Source organism: Trachurus trachurus, assembly GCF_905171665.1.
Source record: "Trachurus trachurus genome assembly, chromosome: 19".
In the NCBI taxonomy this organism is placed as follows: Eukaryota; Metazoa; Chordata; class Actinopteri; order Carangiformes; family Carangidae; genus Trachurus; species Trachurus trachurus.
In genome coordinates this window covers 15,996,180-16,005,448 of record NC_139913.1, presented here as the reverse complement: position 1 = coordinate 16,005,448, position 9,269 = coordinate 15,996,180, and positions in this window count along the sequence as shown.

Sequence of the window (9,269 nt, the reverse complement as noted above, 5' to 3'; positions counted from 1 at the left end):
TAAATCAGTTTCACTTCCTCATGTTGTTTCTCTGGGACTATACAGTCATTCATCAAAGCCAAACTGTTAATGATTGGGTAGAATCACTCTAAACTTAATGTCAAAACTCAGGTGCAGCAGTATCTCATGATCCCCTAGAGACTGGTCGAATACATAACACTACCAAAAACTTGAAATCATTGAAACATGGCCCCTCAGTAAACTTCTGAACTCAAGCTGAAATCTACTGAGTCAACAGAGGATTATTTCTGCCTGGTAAGACTGAATGCATGAATGTTGTGGTTGTGGTTGTGGTTGTGTGCCAAAGTATCTGTAGAGGGAGTTAACCACTGTTATAGCATCCTACCTGTGAGAGACATCAGTCATTGACAACATAGTGGAAATCATTCATCACATTCAATGGTCATCCAACTCTTTACAAGCACATTACTCATTGTGCATCGCTGTTTTTGTTAGTGATGACGCTGAATCACTTGTTGTTTGAATTCTTAGCAATTAGGTCACAGGACTGTTGTGCAGCATCACAACATCACAGAGATATAAGCTTGACTGTAGAACATGCAGCTTTTCGCACTATCACTTTTCAGTCCATGAAAGCTAAGGGCAGGTGGTAACAGTTGGGGCGTAAAAGCAAAATCCTTCAAATAAAGTCAGCCATCTTGGCAATGCCCTCAGGCAGTTATTCTGGGCGCAATAGGATAAAGAATGAGCAGAGTTAAAACTGTACTTTCTCCGGTCACAGGGACATAAAAAAAAACAGCACAAACACCATTTTCTCCCACATAATACTGTATAACAAAGACCAAAGGCTCTACACACACGCACGTACACACAAGGTTTCATAACACCAACTGTCACAAGCTTTAACTGTGTATTTGTGTCAGTGCAACAACACTTCTGTTCTGAAGGTGGAGGTGAAGGGTCTAGTGGTGGGACGTGTGTCATACAACTACTCTCTTTAGTATTACAGACTGTTCCATATTGAGCAGTCTTTCAGTTGTTTGTCTTTCCCTTGAGCCCCAGGCGTACTTCCCAGACAGACCTGGGGGCTTCTTCTGCTCTGTCCTATTGAGGGTCCACATGTCCAACTCCTAATCCTTGCTCCATTCCAGTTGGTGGCACCACAATGTTGCCTTACCCAGTTTATGAGGCTTATTTCATGAGGCTGGTGGATGGGTGGTGGGTGGGGGGGTCATACGCACACACACACACACACACACACACGGACACACGGATAAAATGAGCTGATGAATTGGTCCATTTTCAGTGCTGTGGTGTTTGTGGTGGAATGATCTGTCATTTAGTGGGGACGACCCGATGTTATCAACAGAGTGAGAGAAAACAGAAGAGAGAGATGAATGAGACCATAACAAATCCATAGCCAATATTTCCACATCACTGAGTCTGGTTGTTGCAGTTTGAACAACAAACACACATCTTGTACGGCAGCGCTCTCCGTGGGTGAACCAATCCGTTACAAAATAAGGAGCGCCATTAACCGGTCGGGGGAAATTCCAGAGTCTTATCACATTTAGTATAGACATATTGCAACACTGGTGTGTATATGTTTGTATATTTTGAATGTCAAGGGATTCATCACTGTAATGTGTAGGGTGAGTTCAGCGTCATTGTGCCGTTGCTCTCTTAAACCTTCAAGAAGTAGGCTAACAGTCCATTTCCTGCCAACTTGAAAACATCCTGCTGTACAGCTCTGTGGCAGTAGCAAAGATGTACCATGGTAATTATGCATGGTAAACAAAGGAATCAAAAAAGCCTTTCAGATTCATTGTTTGACCACTTTGGACATCCCACCACTAATCAGCACCCATACTTCCCCATTGAACATCTTTGCATTAATATATTTTTATTATTTATAAACCACCTGCAACTCAACCCTGTGCTCTTGAAAGTACTTAATAGAATGGCTCTCACAAAATGGCTTAAAATGTCCGTTTTTCTTCTTCCAGGCCTCTATCCCTCCACCAAGGTTGGTGCAAACTAATCCAAGTGTGATCCTGCTGACAAAAAGACAAATAATGAAACATACCCTGCTTGGTGGAGATCATAAAACATATACTAATCCATTTATTCTGGATGCTTTTTGATGAAGCACTACGTTAAACTGAACTGCACAAGAGTCAGAGGGAGGTGGTTGGGGTGGATGGCAGATTAGGTTAGGATTAGAAAAAGATGGATAAAATGTAAATAAGCACAATGTTTTCCTAAGTGCTATGATAGTCTAAACAGGAGGCTACTGTAGCCTCACATGTGTAGGTGGTAACAACAAGGTTATCTGATGTTATATGATATTACTGATACCTACAGTATCACCAAAACATTTGCATTTTGCCATACAATACTTTTATGAAAATAATTTGAATCCCTTGACAGCAGTAGGTATTCATATTACATATTTGAGCTTGAACTAACGTGTGGTTACCTGCATCTCACGAACTGGCCCTGTTCCTGCCAGCTCTCCTGTCTCTCCATTTGTCTGCCATCTGCCGTAATCACACTTTACTTCATTAAAGGATCTTTACTGTGTCTGCCTAGCTATCTTTTGTAAATGTGCTGAATTGCTGGCTAATTACTGGAACTAAGTCTGTCTTTTGGTGTTTCTGTGTTGTAAATAATCCTTACTAATAACCCTGTTCTTTTTATGCTCTCTCAACTTTAGGCTCTCTAAAGAATCCTGTAATGTTTGTAAAAATCCTGGCTATTAACTCTTTTTATGTTCTTGTTCTTGCTGAATGTCTGTAATAGTTTTGCCTATTTGCTATTGTCCTTTAATCAATATTTTCTCCTTTACAGCCCTCTTGCCCCTTCCCCTCAAGAAGCTTATGCCTCTTGTCAGGCCATCATTGTAAATAAGAACTTGTACTTAATTGATTCCGCCTGGTTAAATAAAGGTTAAATAAAATAAATAAAATGAATTATATTGTGTATTTGAGGCCAAAATAGAAACCAAACAAACTTCAATCTGGAAATAAACTTAAGGTTGCTCTCTATGAAACTATAAAGAATTTTGCAATTACTTAACCATCAAAAATGTGTTGCTACACACTACACGCAGTTGCACACTCTTTTTGCAGCTTTATTTTTTACTAACAACATTTCAAAAGGGACACATTACAGAGAAACTTTACATTCAGGGGCTTTTCTAATGCAGGGGGGCAATTGCTGTGATTTATACTTCAGGTGTTTTCTTCTAACCACAGATGAGGTGTGACAACCTTACTTTCTTCAGTGTCACAGTCTTCGTCTGGCCAAACATCCGTCTGTCTGTTCCAGTGAACTTCTTTTTTTCCCACGGATCTGACCATGGCACCCATGTCATGGAATTATGGACTTCAGACACTATGTTTAGCAGCATGACTTTCAAAAAGCTGCACTCACACACACACACATATATCCACCCACACACAGGCCAAGAGGGTAAGATTGTGTCAATCATCTCTGACCTATGAGCTGGTCTTGATCAGTGGCTTTCACTTCCTTGTTTTGGAAGTGTGGATTCCCCTCATGACACACACACAGCCGGTGTCTGTTTTTGGCATTCACAACATTTGAAACGTAAACACACAAAATGTGCAAATCTCGCTCCATTTAAGGCAAGACGGCGTGTTGAGTGGCCTCACTGATGTGTAGCAATGATTTGTGCTGCATAAACATCATAAACTGAATCTGGGTGATGGCAAATACCCAGAATGACAAATTGTAAAAGGGATAGTTCAACATTTTGCCATTGCCATAATCCTTATAGTCATCATAGCAGTAGGTTCTTTACCTTTAGTTGTCGGTGCAAGCTATTTCTAGAATGGCAGAGCAGAGCGGCAAGCTGCTTAGAGCTATGCTACAAGGAGGCTAATGGGATTTCTTGGTTTCCCTCATCAAACTCATCAAATAGCCTACACAATCCAAAAACTCCAAAACGCTCTCGTGGACAAGTTGTGACCTGCACATTCACCACGCTATGAGATAATAACGGAACGTTACGAGACGGAGTTGTTTTAGAGGTAAATTCATGCAAAACAGCTGATGTGAGTGCCTTCAGGGCAGCTTTTCAGCAAGCAGTCTCAGCATTTACCTTTTTTGTTGTTGTTGTTTAATAGGGTTGTGTCCAGTGGTGGACAGTAACAGAGTAAATTTACTTGAGTACTGTACTTAAAGCAGAAGTAAGCGATCTGGTCGTTTTCGCTAATGCTGCGTTCCAGGCAGGCTTTTGAAATCGTAAATTACAGCTTCAAGTCACAACTTATGATTTTGTAGCGTTTCAGGCAACCCACTCGTGTTTTTCCGACCTGTTTTACCGGTGAAAGTCACTATAACGGCCACTCGTAACTTCCGACCCGTGAAGTCGTACCAGATCAAACTGGTACAACTTCACAGGTCGGAAAAACACGAGTTACGAGTTTCCTTGAACGCACCATAACAGTCCTCGTCCCTACGTCACCACATTCACGGCGTCCCTTGGCTGCACACACAGCCCTGCATGCCGTTCTCTCTCCTCATTGGATAAAAACTGTAGGATACGATAAATGTTTTCTCCTCGGCTCAGAGCAGAGCAGAGTGACTGACAGACCCGTGTTTCGGTCCAAACACTCTATGTAAGTGATTGCTGTCGGAAGATATAACTATTTAAGACTTATATTAACACAAATATATCGCTTACTTCTGCTTTAAGTACATATCCAGAGGATTTGTACTTTATTTGAGTATTAGATTTCTTTGGTACTTATTACTCTTAGGCTACTTGAATACATTTCCAAGACAAATATTTTTACTTTTACTCGAGTTAATTTCTAGGAAGGCTGAAAAGTACTCGTTACTTTCAGGTCTGCTCTTTTTTTTCTTTTTCTTTTTCTAAAATCCTATTGGACACAAGCTGTGTTTGTCAAAGACGGAAACCCTAACCCCTAAAAGCAGCACATCAGTGCAGCTGGTTTCAAAGAGTTCATTCTCAGAAACAAGAGTTAAAGGGTCCTTAAATTCATTTAGAAAAAAATATAGCAATTAATTGATGTGAAAAATAAGAAATTTACTCTTACTTTTACTTAAAGTACATTTAAAAGCATGTACTCTTGGATATTTAAGTACCTTTAAAAGCAAGTACTTTTTTACTCTTACTCGAGTAACATGTCGACTGAGCTACTTTTACTTGTAACGGAGTAAATTTTGACCAGTAGTATTTGTACTCTTACTCAAGTACAGGGGTCGAGTACTCTGTCCATCTCTGGTTGTGTCTGATTTTGCACATAAGTGATTCAAATAGTTTTGTTAAGAATGGAAAAAAAGCTTGAATGAGACGTTCAAGTCCAGCCTTTCCCACATGCCTGATCAATCGCTGCTCACTGGACGGACATTTTCTCAAAAGGAACCAGAATGTCAGATCATCAAAGGTTGGCAAACCACCTGAGCTACAGTCTTCATCAGAGATATCATCCCAAACTAAGGGTGCCCTTGCAAAGATCAAGATGTTGACTGACAGGTAGGTGATAAGTCAGTGGCAGAATGACTAAGAATGAGATGTAGTGACTCTAATGTTCTGACTTCAGTAGATGATCATCCTGAGCCACAACAGTAGAGTCTGAGGGACCACAAAGTTCAGAGTGTGGGACAGCGTAGGGTTTGACCATGTCTAGGAGGTTAGGTAGGAAGGAGGTGTTGCTTTCACTGCCTTCAGGTCAGTACTGGAGTTTGTGCAGGCAGCAGCAGGTGCCAGTGTGCTGAATGAGGATAAAGCCTGGTGTAGGAACCCTAGAGAGGACAGCAGTGCTTGGCTGTCATGGTAAGCAGCACCCAGATGAACACCTGAGACTCCCTGCACCCTCAGCTGAGAGTTGAGGCCAGTTTGATGTTAAATTGGTACTTTAGAGAGTCCTTGGTGTAATTCAAACTCAGTCTGAGCACTGGTCTGATCAGCCGAAATGAGCAAGAGCAGACATGAGACATTTTCAGAAGGTGCTGATGAAGTCTACTTTCATTGGACCAAACCATGACCTTTTGTCCTGGCCTATGGGGCTCAGTAGGAGGTAATCGGAAGGTTGGTCATTTGGTTCACTTCCCCTCTGAGCTGCATTTTCTCATCTGAACTGAACTCGAATGCGTACGTGGCCTCCATTGTAAACCAACAAGGCAAAAAAATAACTATTTATTCCTATTTAGTCCCCCAACTCAAGTGCAGGCGAATGGTCAACGCACCCTAATAGCACAAGTGGGTTGTCACAAAAGTCCCGCCTTTGGCTTAATTCTTTAAGTTATATTTAATATTAGTTACCACAGTCTAATAACTTTTTTCTAAATACATTTATTTCTAAGATCTTATTAAGATTTTATATAAGAATGGCGATGATTAATATTATTAGTAACATTAGTGGTATTAATGGCAGTAGGCACTACACTGTTGTCTTGGGTTGAACTATTACTTCCGCAGGCTGCGTGGTCCTCTAGGTATAGATTATTGTCTCCTAACTGTATTATTGTGTTCACAGGAAATGATTCATCAAAGACTTTTGTGTGCAAGTGTGTCAAGTCTCTGTGTAGTGAGGACATAATTCTGATATTATACAGTATTATCCAGTCAATAATTGAGTCTTCATCTCTAAAAGATCATCAGATCTATTTCCTGTCTGAGTCATGATCTGTCCACATATACAGTACACACGGACGCGCGTGCACACGCACACACACACACACACACACACACACTTTAATGAGATCAGACTGTCATCTAAACAACCTCTCTTACAGACACATAATGTGCTCTCTCTACTCTATTGCTCTCGTGTTTTGAAGTCATTAAGCACATCTCTCTGTCACCTTCTTGTTTTTTCCTGTTTCTCTGTCCTCACATTCATCATCCGTCCACTGCTCGGCTTTCTTCAGCATCTTCTTAAGAATGAACATTATGGTAATTTGGATGTTTTTAAGGTTCAAGAGTTTAGACTTTCACAGCAAAACAAGTTTTTGTTATTCTTGCGACCTGGATCAGTACATTGTGGCGTATTAAAAAAAAAAGAAGTAATTTACATAGTATTTGAGGTTATCACTGCTTTGGTGTCTTTCCAGTGAGCAGCAGAAACACTTTGTTGATCAGAGAGGTCAGAGGTGATTGGACAGAAATGGAAATGCTATGGCAATAAATCTGCAATCTGTTACCTCACCACTAGATGCCACTAAATCCTACGTACTGGCCCTTAAACCACTGCAATGTTCAGTATTACAGTAATACATTTTCAGCACTTTTTCACACATTATTCAGCTTTGTATTTGTAATGACTTCTTTGATCTGTTTTTTATTTCTATTGTTATTATCATTGTTATTGTGTTGTTATCATTTTTAGCAATAGTAGTAGTAGTTGTTGTTGCTGTAGTATTGTTATTATTTATAAAACACAATAGTTTGGCAGAGAAGTTGGCGAGTTACTGGTGTGAGTTGTGTTCCTGTGTAACTTTAACAGGAATGGATGCTGTGGATCTTCTCTATATAAATGGGTCTAATCAAATCTAGTGTGTTTTGTTGGCAGGACATCCACTATCTTACACACACACACACATACAGAGAGAGAGAGAGAGAGAGAGAGAGAGAGAGAGAGAGAGAGAGAGAGAGAGAAAAAAAACACCATTATGTCCCCTGTGTCTTTTATGGTTGGGCTGCAGACCCTGACCACCCATCTGATCTCTGGATTAGGAGTGATGGCAGGCAATGTTGAAAACACACAACACACAACACACACACACACACACACACACACACACACACACACACACACACACACACACACACACACACACACACACACACACACACACACACACACACACACACACACACACACACACACACACACACACACACACACACACAAATAAGAAGAAAGCAGTTGTGGACCTTATCCTCCTCATGATCATACAAGTGACTCAATAAAATGTTGAGAAGTTAAAGTTTTAAAGGAATTAATTAAAAATATTCTATATCATAAGATATTTCTGTTGAATTTATTTTTGATTGTAGATTAACATGAACATTGAGAGGGGAAAAAAGAAAAAAGAATGACTTACTATACGCTGTGTTCAACCCACTGAATTTGCTGCAGCTGAGTGAGGAGGATCCACTTTTTTGCTCATCTGCGCCTTTTGGATCAACGGAGTGGTCTCACTGAAAAGAGTGAAGAACCAATCAGTGTTTATCTGAATCAGGCTGATGAGAGTTTTATCATTTGATGATCTTTTTTTTATTCAGACAGTAAAAAGACTGTTGGGTGCTTTGCCTCCTGTGACACACACACTCCTGATGGAAACACTGGTTTGTGAAAAAAAAAACATCTTCACATCTCAAACTGATGATAAAAGCATCTCTATCACTCAGGCCCGAGAGGAGCATGAGCAAAGTGTAAAACAATGGGGCGGAACCAGCCTATTTGTCACTGCTGCTGCCGCTTTGATAGAAACCATTACCTTTGTGTAAGCCCTCTGACTCCAGTGTGAGCTGTTTACCTGCAATGTTGTGTTAGACTGAGCAGCTTTATTGAATGACTTTGGACTCTATCCAACCCCCCCTGCAGACATGAACTTCAAAATGTGATGCTAATTTCATGTCTTTGCAATCTGTGTTTAGATCATAATCTAATGTACAAACAACTCAAAAGTCAAGAGGGGAACAGCAAATACACACAGGGGAAGCTTTTCCTGATGAGGTTGTTACTGATGGTGGCTAATGAGGAAGTTGTAGATCCCTAAGGTTCTTACTATGTGAAGAAAGTGCAGCCTCCTCCATTTGAATGGAGCCAGCCCAGTGGTGCAAACACACACAGGATTGTCTCATAAAAGTTTAACTTGACATACATTTTGCTACAACATGACTTCATCTTGCAGGGCATTACAATGGCCAATAACAACCAGACATTCATGAGGCATTACTTTGTAGCATGGATACATTGTTGTAGCTTCTTGTGGCCAAAGAGCTGGATCAACATCTATGCAAAAGGGAAAATCTATGCAAAAGGGAAAGATGCCATGACTGGACTGATGGGGACACTGTTTTGTGACACATCACACCTCTATTTCCTTATTCCCTATGTTTGATTCAGTGTAGATGAGCAAATACAACATAATGAAGAGTCTTCTTAAAGAAAATGGACCTTTTAACACAGTTCCAATTTTTAAAACACTGTCTATATATCCACAGACTTCTCACAGTCTTGTATGCTCACAGCTGAAATCAGTCAGCTCAACCAACAGAAGGATGTGTGTGTCCTCTGTGGGGCCAA